We start from the raw sequence: 18,797 nt of genomic DNA on the forward strand, positions 1-18,797 counted from the left end.
GCAGTGAGGCCAAAGGACACACAGACCATGTACCATGTTTTACCCTCATTGAGTTAGTTACCTTCCAGCTCTTTGCAGCTTTTGGATCTCCAGGTTTCCAAACTGCAAAGCAGCCTTTGGTGTCTGGAGAGGAGCCTCTCTGTTCTTCAAGACTGTCCTCCAAGAAGTCTTTTCTTTGAGCCTGTCCCCATGCAGCACTCAGAAAACTGGAATTTCAGCACTGATCATGCTCTTACATCCTACTCCTGACAACCCCAATGGAGGTACATAAGCCAAACAAGTCTGAGGCAATGATTGCACTTTATTCCCAGCTTTGAAGCTTGGGTCTAGAAGCGCCCCTGAGCTTGAAAGCATCCTCCAATGAGAGCATCCTTCTTCATTTTGGAGGAGCAGCAGGAGATGGCACATTGGGGCTGGCCCAAATAGGAGACAGGGGTCTGCACTGAAGTGTCGTGTAGAAGATGTTGTGGGTTATAGAGTCTTATTTCAGTATTATCCTCTTGATTATGATGGGAACTTCAGGGTCTAATTTGGTGCTCAGACCACCAGGGTCAGTGTATACATGGAAAGCTCGAGTCCTAGCAGTCCTCACGCTCCCTGTTTTACAAGGACAGCTGCATCTGAGACTCCACTCCCTCTCTCGAGCATTTAAAGGAAATCCATATTTTCCATCCGGACTCTGGTGGGACAGGCCATCGACTGCCATTCAGTGCCTTCACCCTGTGTGAGTTGTCCACCCAGGCCATGATGTGTGCCATGCAGCAGCACTTGGAACCTACATTGTAGAGGAGTCATAGACACCAGTGCAATTCAGGTGTTGAATAACAATCACCCCAGCTCAGTTCCAGCTTTCTTTAAGCCAAATCTTCACCTTCTAGGGACAAGTGCTTGTTTAATGTCACACCCAAAAAGGTTTCCTGGGAGGAAAGCCTTCTTTCTTCGCGAGTGGTAAAAGTACTGTTCCATGCTGCTGCTGCTATAGTGGCATTTTACAGAGCAGTTGAGTCGGACTGTGTTTATAAGGCTTTTGTTGTTGTTGATTCTGCCTTGTGAGTCATATAGTAATGGGCTTCACTCCCCAGGTCAAGTGCTTGGCTGCCAGCCATGGCCTTCATCCAACAGCAAAGCCAACATTCACTAGCGTGATGTCCAGCAGTTCAAAATGATGAGCTGAAGCTCAAACACCCAAGCTAAGGAGTCTTCCAGACCCAAAGTCAACATGTTTAATTCTCTCAGCTTTGTAACCAAAAATATGAGCGATAAACTTGGAGGGCAGGCAAAAGTTCACTTGCATCTTGACTATGTCAAGTGGAGTGCTGTAGCTTGGGTATATGGAGAAGAACTCTACAATGGCTGCCCATACTTTCTCAACTCAGACCTACTGGCTAGTTTTGCTGAAGGATCTTACCTTTGTAATTATGCACATGAAGCTCTCAATCCAGACACTTCCCACTCACCACGCAGGGCAATTCAGGAGACAGAAGTGAGTGCTGTAGCTTGAACTCATCTTTAATTATCTGGTGTTTGTTCACACTCAAATCAAACAATCAGAGTGAAATGTCCTACCAGCATGGTTCATAATTCATGACTGTGTTGATTTCTCTCCTAGGCTACAGTGACATCAGTAAATAATAGAAGGCTGGGTCCTGTCAGAGGAATGAAGGAGGGGTTATCTGATGTGGTGGGCAAATGCTCTCCCAGGGACATGGGAGCTATGGCAGCCTGTAAGAAAAATAGAGTGAAAGCACATGAGATTTAACTCATCAGAAAGATGAGTTTAGCACAGAATTGTGTTTTTATGTCTTAGCATCTGGAGCTTCCAATGTGTGTGACCACATCCTCCTTAAATTCAGCAAGCTTTTAAAAGTGAACCACAAAGGAAACACAGAACTGACTTATTTAGGGAGAAAGAAAAGCTTTTGTTTTCTGTTATTGTACATGGACGAAGCCCCACTTCTTCTGGGTCTTTTGCTATGCAAGCAGATCCTCATTGTTCCAGAGGATGCATCCCAGTCCTTCAGACATTACCCATCTCCTCTCTTTAAGTTGCAGTAATGATACTTTCCTGACCCACAGGAACAGAGGGGAAAAATTGTACTGATGGAACATCTGAACATCCTGGCAGAAAAGGGGAGCCAGACCTCACCTATTCTTTTCTCTGCAAGACAGTAAGAGACCACATCAAGGCAGCTCTTTTGATTTTCCATCTCTCAGCCTCAGACTGCACCTGCGAGCTGCTCATCTGTCAGAGAGAAAACCCATGTGGTGGTTATTTAAGGAAACAGACCACACACGCTCCCATCGGTGAAGAGTCCAGATCCCACAGGAAACCATCAGGTTTTGATTCCTGTCTCCGACTGTAGACAGGTACATCACTGAGGCCAAACTTGAGCTTTATGTAGATTGATGTTTCTGAGCCACTGCCCCAGCAAAAGCCTCAAGAAATGCAAAAAGCCACTGCCGGGGTGCCAGCATGTTGCCCATGCTCAATTTCCACAGCTCCGCTTCCCAGATGCCATCTTCAGCAGCACCATATAGGAGTGGTGGCCACAGGAGCTGCCTTTTGCCAAGAGGCAGGGTGATGGAGACGAACACGGATTCTTTGGGCTGGGGATGGCTGTGGTGAACAGCAGATGGTGCAAGAGGAAGCACAGCCATCAGGATAGGCCAGCGTTTTTCCTAGATGATGGTGAGTCAAAGCCAACAAGCTGTTGGCTCTTGCCTTACGTGGTGTCCAGTCCAGGAGAACAGAGAGGGACTGGTGGCAGAAGGTTGGACTGTGAATGTGGGAAGGTCAGCGGAGGAGGGAGAGCCTTGAGGCAGGAAAGCGATGCTCAGGAAGACGTGCTGAACTCACTCTAGACTGGGTGGGGCAGAAGACCAAAACATGAATCAGCTACTGAGGCTGAAAGGAAGCTAGTCGTGGTCATTGGAAGTTGGCTGCCACCGACTCGCCTCATTGCCAGCCAGTGCAATGCAAGCTGGACAGGATATGGCTGGCAAAAATCCTGCAGAAGTTGATTAAATCATCATGCTTTTGCTGCCTAAAACCCTTCCCACACCTTTTTTTTCTGCAGTGGCTTGTGCAACAGTTCACTAACACCCTTCTCAGCATCTCCAAAGCACCTTCTGATTCCTGCTGGCCAGCTGTCAGACCCCAGGGGAATGTGTGCTTGCCTAGTGCAAGGGAAGAAGATGGAGCACAGTGCTGACCATCTGCACTGAGATCTTTTCTGTTTTGCCATGCAGGGTATAAGAACAAGGAGGACTAGAGGATGAACCACAGTGGAGGAGAACCAAAGTCACTAAGAGCTCCTGGAGCTCCATGGGAACCAGGGAGGATGGATCATGAATTTGACTTGCTCATTTTACTTTGGGATACCTGGTGGTCCTGGATGCAGCAGGAAAACTCTGGCCATTGAGGCATAAGCTTCAAGTTCCCAGTCAGTAGGGTCAGCACTGCCACTTGGGAGATCAAGTCCCCATCTGGGGCAGATCCAGACTTTGGCCTCCCTGAGTTACTATTCTGTGTGTGATATATTATCATTGTCTGAGGAGTCTGAAGGCCTCAGCAGAATAATGACAATGGCAGAGGGGTCATCCTTCCTGGCTAGAGGTTTACCTGGCCTCTGGGTGGGGACCAGCCAGCAGTGGAGCTATGAAAAAGATGGGGCTGCTCCGCGCTCCTGCACTGCAGCCAGCTCCATGCAGCTCATCTCTCCAGATTTCCTGGTATTTGTTCTCTTGTTCTGGGAAGAGAGGAGAGCTGCAAGAGGCCCATCTCACAGGGACGTGTGTAGAGAAAGGAAAGGCCATTGTGTGAAAGAATTTGGTATTTCAGGGTTTGTTTTCCTTCTGACACAGAACAAAACACCACCATGTCAAAACCCTCCATAAGTCAAAACAGAGCAACAACAAAGAAGAACAACAAAAATAACAGTGGTGTTCATTTCGGATGTGATCAGTGGAAGTGTTTCTCTTTGCTTTTTGTCTTTTCCATCCCGGAATGTGTACAACTGCAACTGTGTCAGGAAAACGGGAAGAAAAAAAGGGAAACAAAATGATAGAATTGTTTGAATTGGAAGGGACCCTTAAAGGTCATCTATCAAACAACGCTGCAACAAACAAAATCCCCATCGGAGCTAAGAAGAGAGTATTCCCCAGCACCAAGGTGGTCTCAGCGCTGCCACAGCCCTTCTGCCCACCTCTATGGGTCCTCTGTGTGATGGCATTGAGATCCAACCATCTCCCCTCCTCTTGGAAGCAATGCAGGCCATAAGCAGTAGGGTTTTGCAGGGTTTTGCACCAGGACTCCTTTAGCAGAAGGACTTCTGCACAGCACGGGCAAGAAGTTAGAAAGGTTGGGTGTGAGGCTGCACTACCAGCAATGGGGAATCATGGATGTGTGCATTGCTTTGGGTCAGACCCTCCACTCAAGGAGCACCCTGATGCCCCTGGGTGGGTTCATGCCTCTTCCTCGTGCTTTCAGCCCCCAGAAGGATGCTGTTTTATGGCCACTGGAGCTCGGATGAGTTCCCCCCATGGAGCAATTTGCAGTGCAGGTCCCTCCAGCTCGCAGCTCACTGCCTCTTCTCCCCGCCAGCTTTTGCAGAGCGCTTGGCCCGGTGCCCGGCAGCCTTTCACTGCTGCCTTTTCATTCCCCTTAATTCACTGCCTTTCCTTGCAAGGAACAGAGGGAGAGCTTGTTCCAGCAGACGGGCCCCATCCGCTCCTCCCGTCCGAGGGTTGGGAAGAAGGGATGGAGGCGAAGGGAACTCTCCCACCCCTCCGGGGCCCCGCGGGCGCGCTGCTTCCCAGAAAATACGGTAAAAAGCCTTCAGCCTAAAAATGTAAGTCTGATCTCATGACACAGGGTGGCCCTGCATTCCTCACCTCTGACATAACCCGCTGGGAGTGTGCTGGCGGAAAAACACAAACAAGATGTACTGGGGCGGCTGGCGGCGGGGCCAGGCGGCTGGCAGATGTGTGGGGTGGGAGAGGAGCCCCCGCTGCCCTGCAGACCGTGAGCACAGAGCGTTCCTTGGCAATGCATGAACCCACGACCTTGTTCACCCCACCTACCCCCTCCCCCCCGAGGTCCCAACCCCAACGCTGGGGTTGGTAGGGTGGTAATGGGGTTGGGAAGCATGCAGGGAGGCAGCTGAGCTCCCCCAAGGGTTTTGCTGGTGGAAGGCTGAGGGTGTTTTTAGGGACTTGTGGTGTTTTTGCAGTGGGTTGGTGGTTGTTATTTGTTGTCTGTCTTGGTTTGGGGATTTTTGTAGGGCTGCGGTGAGGAGGAACCAGTGGGAAGAGGCTGCTGGGGTGCCCTGGTTGGAGTCGCTAGAGGATCCCATGGGGCACAACCAGAGATTGTGACACCAAAACCCCCAGACAGTGAAACCCATGGACCTGGAGCCTCCTGCTCACCCCAGCAAACTGCTCAGCACCATCCCATAACCTCCTCCTCCCATCAGCAGTGATGCCAGGGGGTGCATCTGCTCTAAGTGCACCATGTGTATATGCAAGCTGTGCCCCAAAGGGCACCTGTGAATGTCACAGGGCAGAGATTCCTCCCTTGTGCACATGGAAAGGTTTACCAGGGATCACAACCAAGCCATCCTCCCATCTCACCCACTTGTTTACTTTCTTCTGCAAATGCCCTAAACCTTGACAATGACCTATTTTCCCTTCTGTTGTGCAAAGCTTCTTTCCTAGAAAGCGGCTTTGCAACGCTCGGTCCAACCAGCCGACCTCTCCCTCGGCGTGTGCATGGGGAAGCCAGATCCAAATGGCTGGCAGGTTTAGCTGAGCTCCAGCACACCCCAAACCCTCATGAAGATGAGCTGGGAGACATGGTCAGATGCTACCTGAAGCTGTCCTGTGAGACTGCCTGCTCCGAGGGAGCAGATGAGCAGCAGTCAGCCTTCGGACTCACTGCTCACAGCTTGCTTTTCCTTACTTCTGATTCATCCATTTGCTTCTGTTCCAGCACTCAACAAAGCGAGGAGAAAGCATTTCTTTCTTGCAGGCATTTCTCCCCTCTTTCTGCCCTCACTGGTCACGAGCAGAGAAAATATCTGATTATCTTTTATTTTTTCCTTTTAATTTCCCATTTTGAAAAATAAAGGGGATTTTTTCCTAAAAAATTTCTCCTCACAATAATTCTTAGTTTTCAGGACCATTGCCCCTTTGGCAGAGGGAAAGAAAGAAAGAAAAGGAACAATGGTAACAAGAAACAGTGGTAACAAGAGCACAGTTTGTACCCAGAGCAGGAGCACGGTGCTTTGCTCATGGCTCCCATCCTCTTCTCAGCTGCCCCTTTGCCCAAGGGCTCCTATCCTTATGCCAGAGTTGTGCTTGGGTTGACAGCAGCACAGGGGCTGCCTCCTTCTCTGCTCACTTAAGTCTTCCATGATTCATTTTCTTCTACTGCCCAGTTTTGTTTTGTTTTTAAGTTAACTCTAACTCGGTGCTGATTTATTTTAAGGTGCCAGGCTGTAACCTGAAGCCAGAGGCATAAACTTAGCCTTGCAAGCTCCTGTTAGTCAGTTGGGAGCACAGGTTATGGATTCATCCAACAGCAGCGATGATTTGGGTTGAAGATTACTGCTTGCTTTCTCCTGCAGCTTGGCTTTGTAGACAACCCTGCTCTTTTCCAGATGGATAAACTGCTTATGTGGAAGCAAAACACACAGTGTGAAGCCTGATGTATCAGGGACAGGGTCTATTAATGAAGCAACTCATGAGTCCTCCAACACCTACATATGTGCATACATGCCTTGTCCAAACAGCTGAAGTCACCAAACTTACAGTCACTGCCAATGCCTCCCAACATCATGGTTATTATATCCACAATGGAGCATGGCTGCTATGTGCATCCAACCTGCAGAGATGCTGGCAGAGACATGGATAACCCAAATGCCAGAGAAATGGCACATTTGTGGTGCACCAGAACCTTCCTTGGCTGGAGATAGCGAGGTCCCTGTTGTGAAGTGTGCTGAGCTGAGAAGGGTTGTAGACACCTATTGAAACCCTCCTTAAAAAGTGTTATCAGTCTGAGATTATATAGGGAATGAGCCTCTGGTGTCGCTGACTGATCTCCTCACTCCTAGGGAGGCCACAGGACTGGAGATAAGAAGAACAATTGATTCTCCTAAGTGTCCTGACCTTCCCTAGATGTACATCTAACAGCCCCTGGATGGGTTCTTGTGTCCATTGCCATAGAATGGCCTGAGTCAGAAGGAACCATAAAGGTCATCCAGTTCCAGTTCCCTGCCTTGGCTAAGGGTACCTCCCAATGTGTAAAGCTGAAATAACATGATTCCTATGGTAACTACACAAGCTCTGCCATGGAGTCTTCAACCTGAGCTTTTCTTGTAATTTCAGTAGCCCTGCAAATAACTCTCCCAGGTTTGCAGAGAAGTTCTGAATGTGGCATTAGTCTGAGCTGATATGAAATAAAGTGATCTCTGGGAGAGTGTTATCCAGTCATGGTATTTTTTCTACATGCACATTAAAATTCAAACAGGTATGGAACTGGATGATGGGCAGACACCTGTCCTTACTTATGCAGAGATTATTAGGCACCTGCAGACCTTGTTGGCAAGCAGGATCAAGACCCTGGGCCACAAGCAAATACTTTTGTGTCCCCACTGCAAGCTAAAATGAAGCATCCTTACAGCATCTCTGCAGCCAGTGGGTTGGACGGCAGCTGTGAGTTTATCATAGTCAATGTGCTGCATGCAATACCATTGCCCGAAATGTTGAGCAGCATGTCCAAGCAGTTCATCTGGAGCTAAAATGTGGGTGCTATGAGCACGCAGGGACTGCGATCTTGGCAGATCACTGAAACAGCACTACGATATCTCCAGTTTCATGACTTTTATCCATTTCAAAGCCAAAACTGAGAATGTAAATGTGATGAACAACCTCCATTTAGAAGTGTTCTGTGGTCGCACCTATGGGCTTAGACTTAAGGTCAAAATACTGATTTAATAAGCAGAGGTGCATCAGCTGATCCATGCAACTAAACAAGTTCCTGCAGGACTTACACTATGTCTTCTCAGTTTCTGCCTTGGTTTCCAAAGTTGTCATCCCTTAAGCAGTCATTCTGCAACCCAAATGCCTGGTGACATCTCCTCCTCTATTTCTGATAGCCAAGCACAGAAGGAGAAAGGAAGTTATCACAGAGTTATTGAGATTGAAAAAATCCACAGAGATCATCTAGTCCAATCATCACAACACATAGATCTGTAATATTCAGTTATAAGCTAAAAACCCAAGCACAGTTGCTATGCCAAACTTGACGTTTTCTTTCATATTCCCTTCCAACTAAAGGATTTGAGATAGAGAACACACCCCTGTCTATAGTTGCTTCTGGGCAGGAAAATCCCATCACTCTTCCCCCCAGCAGCCGGGAAGGACCATCAGATTGATGATGGAAAGTCACATTCATATATTTGCTATTTGTTTTGCACAGAACTGCAGCCTGTGGCTGCTCATGGCTGAGAAACCAGTCCCTCAGGGCTCACTTAGAGATGTCATGAACTTGTAGCTGTTGGTGGGTCTCTCTGCTGGGCAGAAGTCAGCTGATGAGATGCTGATCGTCTTATAGTGTTTGCAAGATCTTTAAGATGAACTGCATGGCCATTGTCATTGCATTTGACTTGTACAGTGCTAGATTACCCTGACCATCAGAGGACCTGGATTTTATGACACAGAGATCAGCATTGCAAAGACATGGCAATGTTGTTTGTATTGCTTGGACCTGAGCCCAGGGCCTGGGACCAGACCTGTCTCATACCCACAGCACAGAAAGGCAGCACCGTGTTTGTGTTTTCTTTTTGCAGGCTGAAAGCTTTCCTGGACCTGCTAAACACTTCCTTCTCCTGTAATGTGTCGTGACTGTCAGGGACATGCCAGACCCTGGGCCACAATAGTGGTATAGACATGCCCAGATAGGAAAGATGGTGCAAGGTTGTGTGTAAAGTGGGATATGTGAAGCCACAGGCAAATAGTTGGGTAATCACGTGGGTCAGTTAGGCTTGGCACAGGGCAGAGCATGTCTGCTCATCAAGGAAGGCAGAGACAAAACTTCACCTTAGAATCACAGAATAACTGAATTATTGAATCATTGAATGGCTTTGGTTGGAAGGGACCTTAAAGCCCACCCAACTCCAACCCCAGTGCCATGGGCACAGTTGCTGCTCATGCAACCTGGTCTTGAGAAGAGTTGGGGAACGTCTTAATGAGAGCAATGAGGGTTTAAAGAAAAACAATTAATCCAGAAGGACTGAGGTAAAGGACACTGTGCTGTCTCAGGGGGGCCACAAACACATTTCAAAACAGGTTTTTGCATAAAGAGGTGTTTCCCATTCCCCAAATATCTTGCTCCCAACAGTGATTCTCATTTCAGAGGAAGCTTCAGGGCAGGAGGAAGGAGCATAAATCTTGCTCAGCATGATGCTCCACATGTCTCCTCACCTAGAAAGCTAAACCTCAAAGAGTGGAGGAGCACAATTCACTCCTCACAGATGGGGAAATGGTGCAATGAGTCAGCAAGACAGACCACAGATGCTGTCCAAAAGCATTGCAGCAATTAGTTTGGGCAAGGTGGAGATATATTCCTCCAAAATGAGAGTGTCTGTAGTTTGTCACCAGTGCTCACAACCATCTAGTCCCTTGCTGAACATTTCTGACCAAAATCCTTCCATGCTGATCTATTTTCAGCCCAACCCACCCAGTACCTTGATTGCTACACAGCTCTTTTAGCTGCTCTTAGGTAAACACACAGTCATTCCCTGGCATTTTGCCTCGCTAAGACCAAAAATATGAGTGGCACAGAAAACAAGAAAAGCTGTTCTCCTCCACCAGGAAAAATGATGCTATTTCTGAAATGAACTGTTTTTAATACACCTCACCAGCCATGCACATACACACGTATGTATAAATACACTTGACCTGGAGGTCCAGATCTTGTATGCCTATATAGAGACAGAGAGGGAGTTTTATGTATGTACAAACCAGGACACACCTTCAGTCCAGCCTACAACTGAATGCAGAATGTTGGTTAAGATAAAATACTGAGGTCTAATCCCCATTAAAACAGGTTCACAGGGACTGGTCCAAGCTGAGATCAGGGGTTTATGGGCTGTCGTGAAGAGCATCTTCTACCATAGCAACCCATGCTCCCCATACCTAAAAACAGCATCCCCGGGGTTGAACCAGAGAAAGCTGGAGCAGATCAGTGTCAGAGCTCTATCCACAGCAGACCTTGTTTTTGAGGAATGACAGTGATGTTGGCCAGACCTCAAAGTCACTATTTTTTTTTCTTTCAGATTTCTCCTTAGCAAGTAAACACATAGAAGTCAACAACAGATGGAGCATCACATGGAGCTACGCAGGTCAGCAAAGGCTTTGGAGACCCCGTGAGTTTGAGGAGGCAATGAATTGGCAGGGGATGTGGATGGGAAATTATTCTGAGAGACGGAGAGGAAAAAAAGGGGGTTGATCTGTCTCCTCTGCGACGTGTTCAGGTTTTGTGGAAGAAGACAAAGGTGGGCAGATTATAAAGCTCCTGGGTAGGAAGGTTTATGAGTTTCTCTTTGGCTGCAGATAGTAAAATTCAGAAAGGTAACAAACCGGTAACAAAATGGGCAGGAGTAAAGCAGAGCAAGTGCAAAACGAAACCAGATTTTGTGTGACAGGAGCAGATTGAGTTGATGTGACAAAGAAGAAGGAGAGCTTTTTCAGTAGCTTACATAGTGCTGCGGGGAGCTGGGAGTGACAAATGAGGCATTTGCACAAGTGGGGAGCTACAGCGTAGGGCTGTGTGGTGAGGAAGAAAGGAAGAAGAAAAGGGAGCAAAGGACACCTATTAATAAAAGGAAATACCCACATTCCATTTAAGATTTATTGATAGCTCAGAGCCAGAGAATCTTTCATGCCTCCGCATCTCTGAGCTAACATTACCCAAGAGTGGGTAGTGGTGGGGATCCACTATGAGCCATTGAATTCAAGTGGAAAAGAGCTACGGTTTTTAATATGCAGAAATTAAAACACTTTGACAGAGCTTTCAATCTGAGAAACCTGTACTGTGGCAGCAGAATAGCATTAGTGCTCCTGAATACCCAGCTGGTAATTTACGAGTATGACATATCATGCATTGAAAATGAAATCGCTCCATTTAGGATATCACTGTGGTGGGTATGGATGAATTCAATGCTGGATGAAAAATTAGTGGTTGAGTTCAGACAGGTGTTGACCAGCTGGGGGTGTTCCAAGGAAAGAACAGTCCCATCTGGTCATGAGGAGAGCTGTGATGGTGTGAAAAAATAGAGTGATCAGCATGGACAAAGAGCAGCCCATGAACTCATGTCAAAGAAGAGTTTTTGTCTTGGAAGTGGAGGGTTCAGTCTGTGAGAGTAGTAGGGCTACTTCTACATGGGGTGTGAATGGAGAAATATGAGGTAAAATGAGGCTGAAGTTGGAGATGGGGAGTCATAGAGACAACTGGAAGCCTGAGCTGATGCACTGTGGGGAGAGGGCTGAGAAACACCAGCTTACATTGGGAGCAGACTTGATTACAGCATAGAATTGCCTCTGAGGGAAGGTGATGAGAGGCTGCCTGATCTAGGGGAGAAATATATGATAGCAGTGGGTGGGAAAGCTGAGATTTGGGCAAATTTGAATGAAAAAAAAGAACCACCCTTTAACAGAGATGGTGTCAAATGATTAGGATGCTCCTGAAGGGCAGCAGCATGTCTTGCCCCACACCAAACCCTTGGTGCCACCTTGGAGGCACCTTGAGGTGACCCATCTGGTCTGTTTTGCTGGAGGAGGGGACAAGCAGGTCCCGGCATCCATCAGCTGCTCCAGGATTGGAGTTTAGGTAGATAAACCCTTATACTTACAAAGCAAGGCTGCCCGCATGCCAAGCTGAGCTCTAAATCAGAAGATGAACTCTCTGGGGGGGTAATCGGTATCTTTCATAAACTGCAATTGGTCAGAGGAGTTGGGGATTTTCCTGGCTCCGGCCCACGCACCTCTACCCATGCTGTGTGAGACGTGCAGCGCAATTTACCTAACGACAGCTCTCGGTGCTGGGCAAATATTTGTCTTATCATGGGTTTAGCAGTGATAGCTAAAGGGCAGCGGCAAAACAAAGCCCAGGAAAGACCCAGCTCTGATCCAGTGCAGCTGGGGAAGCTGGAGGCTTTCCAGGCTGTGGGTGCTCAGCGTGTCCCTGTCCGGAAGGGGCTGTTGGGGGGAGCTGGGCTCTGCACTGCAGTGACATTTGGAGAGAGCAGGAGGTCACAGAGCTGGAAGAAAACACAGGCGGTGACTGTCCTGCAGTGCACAGCCAGAGAGCTGCCTCTGCAGAGAGAAAACACAGGCAGCATGTCTGAAACCTGTGCTTTGCTTCACTGCACTTTCATCCCACAAAAAGTCTTTTAAAAAGTACGAGTAAATCTTTTTCCTAAATCCTGTTCCCTTCCCTTCCCTTCCCTTCCCTTCCCTTCCCTTCCCTTCCCTTCCCTAGGAAAAGATGGAAGGAAAACCCATGGAGACAATGTGAGACATCCCCAAAATGAAGCCAGATGTGCTGCTCCATCTGTAACCCAGTGCTGGAAGGAGGACTGAGACCTGCTGCATTGCAAGCCTGGAGAAAGATACCCACCTGGACTCCTTCCTCCCAGCTGCATAAAGAAGCCCTGACAGCTTTTACCACCATTGACACTTGCAGGAAGAAAAGTTGTTGACAGTTTATGGGGGTCTGCTTTGGCTTTAGATGAAGCAGAAGAGTGCACATCACTTCTGCTACAGGCTGTGCTTAGCAGCGGAGCAAGGCATTGCCTTAGCACCAGCAGCACTCTGAATTCAGCTCCACACTCCATGTTTTCCTTCACTAAGTCTAATGAGGGCTGCAGGCTGCTAGGGAGGCACACAGCAGTAAAGACTGAAAACGGCACCCAGCTGCAACCTATGCAACCCAGGATCTGACTCCTGCTAATCTGGCTTGTATGAGGATGCTCTTCCCAATGTCTGATTTATCCTCGTACAGTATGTAGTGTCATTGTTTTTATCAGAATTCCATATCATAACATCATGCCATACATTCTCTGTATTTGGGCTGCTGGGGTTGTAGTTCCTGGTTTCCTTATGGTGTGGTGTTATTATATGGAATACTGATGGATACCCTGGATGTGCTCTGTAGGCATATTGGGACCCAGAGTGAATGCCCACCCAAGGACCACAGACAAGTACACCCATAATAACTAGCTGGGGAAGCAGCACCATTGGGTGTATCAGCTGTGTGTAACCTCCAGCAGAGTCATACAAGAAATGCTTGGCCTGACCCAAAGCCCACTGGAGTAAATAAGGAGGATCATTGCTTCCAGGAACAACGTGGATGTGGTGCAATCAGGGAGAAAGGCAAAAAATAAAGCTGTGTAAGCATCTGCCTAACATTCTTCTGGGAGATAATAATTGCCAAACAGCACTTGTTCCCTCCCTTTTTCCCACTCTGGCCTTTAGGGACATCTCTTCCAAAGGGAAGAACCTGATAATTGTGGATTGGGTCTTCTGATGGAAGCTGGATATGGCCCCAGGGCAGCAGCCTCCTTGTGCACAGCGCTCATGCTGGGGATGCAGCCTGTGAGTGATTAAATTAAAAGGTTTTCAGCAACGACACCAGCAGAGGCACAAGGAGCAGATGACCTATTCACAGACCAATTAGTCATATAAATAAATGCGTGCAGGACAGTGAGCCCATCAACAGAGAGAGACATGCCCAAGTGCTGAGCAGCACTGGGAAGTATTTGTTTGGGAAGTTTTAAATGCCAGTTTCCACACATGGATGGGGCTGCATGGCTTTCCATCAGCCCAAACCTGCCCCTGATGATCCTTCAGTTCATGTTGTCTTCTTCCCATGTATGCTGTTCACATGGGCTTGGCAGGGGAAAATGTTTCCCATGCATGTCTTACCCAGCTCCATAGAATCATACAATCACCAAGGTTGGAAAAGACCTAAAAGATCATCCAGTCCAACTGTTCTCCTATCTATTACCAATAGCTCCCACTAAACCATGTCCCTCAACACAACATCCAGTTGTTCCTTGAATACCCCCAGGGTTGCTGACTCCACCACCTCCCAGGGCGGTCCATTCCAGAGCCTGACCACCCTTTCTGAGAAGTAATACTTCCTAATGTCCAGCTTGAATCTCCTCTGCTGTAGCTTGAAACCATTCCCTCTGGTCCATCATGTCATCCTTCCCTTTATGACAGAACAGGCCATGAATTCCCATTTCTTCACATCAGATTGGGTTGCCTTGCAAAGGGCTCAGCTCCTCTCACCCTATTTACCTACCTGGGGGTTCAGTGGGGCCAGCATCACTGAGCTCCAACCTCCTGCAGCCCCAACATAGACCAGGTGGGTGTCAGAGCAGCTCCAATCCCAGTAGGCATTCAGTGTCATTTATACCAGGGCTAATTACATCTTAACATTTTCCCTCTGTATTTTGCTATTTATTTTGGAACAGCTCCTCCCTGGAGTCGCTTTCTTCCCCAGCTCTACAACAACAACAATAACAGCAGCGCGCTGCCTTTTCCCTTGGCTCCTTCCCTCATTATTATAGCTCTGCCATGCTGTTCCAGTACAGTCAGCAGAGGAATTCAATCAGGCTGATGAGTAAAAGTGCATAATTTTATGGCTGCATATCAACTGCTTGTTATTAAACTAATCAATCAGCTTCAGTGCAGCTACCGGTACAGCGCAGGAGAGGGCAAAGTGAAAGAATTGCTATGCTGTTATTTCTCCAAAAGGACAAAAAGACAATTCTAATCTGGCCAACTGAATTCTTCGGCTTGTACTTCTCTGCTGTAAGAAATGCTTTGTGTGAGTTATGGATCAGTTGACCTGCAGCACAGTAATGACGGAGCTGATGCTGCCCTTGTGTTCACCTCCAGCATTAAGCTCTAACACAGCAACCTGCTGCAGGGAACCAGCTTTAGCAGGAGGCTGGCATAGATCATCTCCAGAGGTCCCTCCCAACCTCTGCACTTCTGTGATTTGCCATGTCCCAAAGCCCAGGAAAGTCACCAGGTACTTTCACCATATCTCATCTTCTCAGGAGGAGTGGTAATGCATTGGAATGGGCTCCAGGGAAGTGGTAGAGTCATCATTCTGGAAGGTTTTCAAGGAATATGGAGATGTGGCACTGAGGGACATGGTTAATGGGCATGGTGGGGAAGGGTTGGGATTGGACCTGATGATTTTAGATGCCTTTTCCAGCCTTCATGATTCTGAAGGTCTTTTCTCCATGCCCACAAGCACACAACAAGTAAGGGACTGCATCACACAAAGAGAAACCTGGAATACACATCAGGTGCAGCTTCCTATAGGAGAAGGGTGAGCAGCCACCAGGACACACTGCCAGGAAGCTCTGGAGGTCATGGAACAAGCACTGTGTGCTTCTTGTATAGCAACATGTTGGTGTTGGTGTTGGTGTTGGTGAGGTTCTGCTTGAGGCTGGAGATAGGTAGGATGGGCTTGGAGGCCCCTCACAGCTCTAGAGGAGAGAGAGATCCATTCTCTTTGTCATCAAAAAGGAGGAGAGGATGTAACAGGGATTGGAACTTCAGAGCCAGACAGTGGGATCTTTTGTGTCTATTAGGACATGGGCACTGGGAGAGAGGAAGAGAGGAAGGGAGGGAGGAAGGAAGAGATGGATGGAGGGACGGAGAGGGAGGAAGGGCGAGTAGACCACTTTCCACTTGTTCCATCTCCCCCCATAGCTGGCACACCTTGTGCTTCCCTCTCAGCCAAGTTGCCTCCATATCCTACACATGAATTGAACAGGCCAAATAGAGCAAAAGGGAGCTGTCAATGCTGTTCTGCATCCTCTGCATGCTGCAAGGCTTCAGCCTGAATCCAGACCCACTGAGCAAAGGAAAGCTGTGTTCTGCCAGCGCGAGCATCCTTCCCCACTCACACAGATTAAATTGCACTGGCTCCTTCTTGCCTTATTATTTATCACTTGTTTTACTGTCACATCCACAGGTGCATACTGCTCTGCACTGGGCACTGTGCAAGCATACAAATAACCACGGTCCCTGTGCCAGCAGATCCAACAGCTCAGCACAGATCCGGCCCCAGGGGCTCATCCTGGGCAGGGAGTGCAACCCTTGAGCTCCAACACCACCCTGAGCTGACAGCTGCCCTCCTCTCCCCCAGTCACCTCCAAACCATTCACGGAGCGATTCTCCAAATGATTTTTCTGGAAAACCAATTAAAGGAGGAGTTACATCACACAGCAGCCAGCCCAACCGGCGCTGAGTTGTGCTGATGAACCCTGCCTGTATTCTGGGCTCTGCACCACATCACAGCTCACAGCTGCTGCTGCTGCTGCTGCCGTGCTGGAATTTGCAGCTCGCTATCTAAATATACAGCAACAAAAAAAACCTGACCAAAGCAGCTAAATATTATTGTCTGCGCTCAGATGGGTGGCACAGAGCCTGGTCTCCCAGAAAACCTCCAGTTACTTCGTTTTTTCCCCTGTGCAAAACCACAGACAAACAAAATCGGGAGGGGGTAGGGTGTGGAAAGAGGCAGAGAAGGAGACTTTCAGTGGGTGTGAAGTCAGCGCAGCCCAGGGCTTGGAAGTCAGGAAATTCCAGTCCCTACAGCCTGTGGCAGAGGACAGGATGTGCTGCCTTATGGAGGACCTTATGGGCTTGTGTTCCCCTCTGGGTGCTGCCACATATTACCTTCATACCTTTAGGTCATCATAACATAGAACGGTTTTACTTTGAAGGGATCTGAGAAATCATTGAGTTCCAACCCCCTGCTGTGGGCTGGTTGCCACCCACAAGGTCTGGCTGCCCAGGGCCCCATCCAGCCTGGCCTTGAGCACCTCCAGGAATGGGGCATCAACAATTTATCTGGGCAATCTATCATCACTCATCATCATCCTCCAACAAGTCTGCCCACCCCTCAATATCCAGGCTGAGCTGCTTTAGGAAGCACAGAGCCTCACAGACCCTGTGTAGTTGGCAAGAAATAAAACAAGCCAGGTTGAGCTCAGACTATGGCAGGAGAAGGGCTTGGCAGCAGGATGGGGGTCTAGGAAGGTGCCCATGGACCAGATTGGCCCTCACCATCACTCAGGCAGAATTCTCAGCCCTCAGTTCCCTCCCATAAATCTTCCAGGTGAGCTCATCAGCACTGCCATGCAGAATAAGCACTGCTGCAAATGAGTAGTCATGAATAATCACTCTGCCTGCTTTGAAAAGCTTCTTATCCTTTGCATAGGAGGCTCAAAGAAAAACTGGTATTAAACTGAGGACTACTGCTTGGTTTGGCCTCCAACCATGAGATGCTTGGTGGCATCTCACCCTGGTGACAGCCAGGTTCCCTGCCATGGGGACAACAGGGGTAAAGGAAGACGGTGCAGCAGCTCCAGCACCAGCTTGTGACTACATGTCCCCAAATGCTTTTGACTGTCTGTGGGATGCTGGGTGAGCTGCTTGATGTGCCTTAAGTTCTCCAACTACAATATGGGGATTAAGCACCATTGGTGCAGGTGTTGTGATTTTACATCCATTACAAGGTGAGGAGCTTCTCCAGTACCAATAAGAAGAGTCTGTGCATGGCTGGAACTCAGGAATACAATCAACTTTCTCATGAAGAAAGCCCTAAGCCTTAATCTCTACTGCTGCATTTAACAAGGCTGTGAGCAGCTTCTCTTTGCCTGTGTTGAGTTGTGTACACCATGTCTACTATTAATATAGATGATTTCTTATCCTCTTTTCCTCATTTCTCCTTTTCACAGCCCAGTACATCCCAACCAGGAATTAAAGATACAAATGCAAAAGCTCCAGGTGTCCTTTAATTTCCCCCAGCTCTCCATCCTGCCTTTGAGTCCAGCTGGGTGAAAACCAGCAACAGGTCTGCAAAGGAAAGGTGGAAAGCAGGAAAAAAGCAACTGGAGAAAGTGCTTGCGATGCTGTAGTTAAGCCTGTAGCAAAATATTTCCTTTGCTACCTATTTATTGGTATTCTTGTACACCAAGGAAAAGGTTATAAAAACAGTTGCTGGACCATGGGAAAATTTCTTTTTGCTGAGAAGGAAGGATTTTTGCAGAGCCTCCTCCAGTGGCTTTATGCACTTCTTCCATGTTGAGGTATAATTTCATATTCACATTTTCAATGCAGGATGACTGCTGCACTGGGCCACACAGTGCATTTCTGGTCTGTACAGGGCATGTTTTCAGTGTCATCCTCCTTCGTTTCACCTGCCCTCAGACCCAAACCTCTGCCTTTGGGTTCAGTAATTCATGCTCAGTAAGTCACCTTTGGAAAACAGAAGACCCGTCTGGTGTTAGAGAAAGTAGTAGCATGGGTGGTGAAATGTAAGCTGAGAGAAAGTGGGAGGCAGAAAAATGTGAAGAGCAAATAGCTGGAGAACGATCCAGAAACCTCAAAGCAATGCGAATGGCAAGAGAATGGAGAGCTGTTAAAATGTGCAGATGGTATGAAAACAAGATTGATGCTACATCGCAGTGGACGCAGGCTGGTGAGGCAAGCAGGTGCTTTTGGCCATGGAGGGGAAGTCTGAGGAAATGAATTCAATGCAGCCATGGGAAAAGTCAGATGCTTTGGACGAAGGGGTGTGGGTCACACTCACACCTAGGAGATAGGGGCACATGTCTTGGAAAGCAATGACTCAGAGCAGATTGAGCACTGCTGGTAAGCAATCATCTATATGAAATCCCAGCAGTATCCTTGCCAAGAAGGTT

General features: G+C 48.0%; 2 long non-coding RNA genes across 2 annotated transcripts; one reads left to right on the forward strand and one right to left on the reverse strand.

Moving 5' to 3' along the window:
• Positions 1-281: 281 nt before the first annotated feature.
• LOC107308735 lies at positions 282-4,637 on the reverse strand. The gene is made up of 2 exons (XR_001552887.2): positions 1,409-4,637; positions 282-775 (listed from the first exon to the last, which is right to left on the reverse strand). It is a non-coding gene; the product is annotated as an uncharacterized LOC107308735 (long non-coding RNA).
• A 55-nt stretch (positions 4,638-4,692) lies between these two features.
• LOC107308858 lies at positions 4,693-13,471 on the forward strand. The gene is made up of 3 exons (XR_001552948.2): positions 4,693-4,850; positions 10,338-10,403; positions 12,542-13,471. It is a non-coding gene; the product is annotated as an uncharacterized LOC107308858 (long non-coding RNA).
• The last annotated feature ends 5,326 nt before the right edge of the window (positions 13,472-18,797 follow it).

The sequence above is a fragment of the Coturnix japonica genome, chromosome 2 (genome assembly GCF_001577835.2).
Source record: "Coturnix japonica isolate 7356 chromosome 2, Coturnix japonica 2.1, whole genome shotgun sequence".
NCBI classification, from domain to species: domain Eukaryota; kingdom Metazoa; phylum Chordata; class Aves; order Galliformes; family Phasianidae; genus Coturnix; species Coturnix japonica.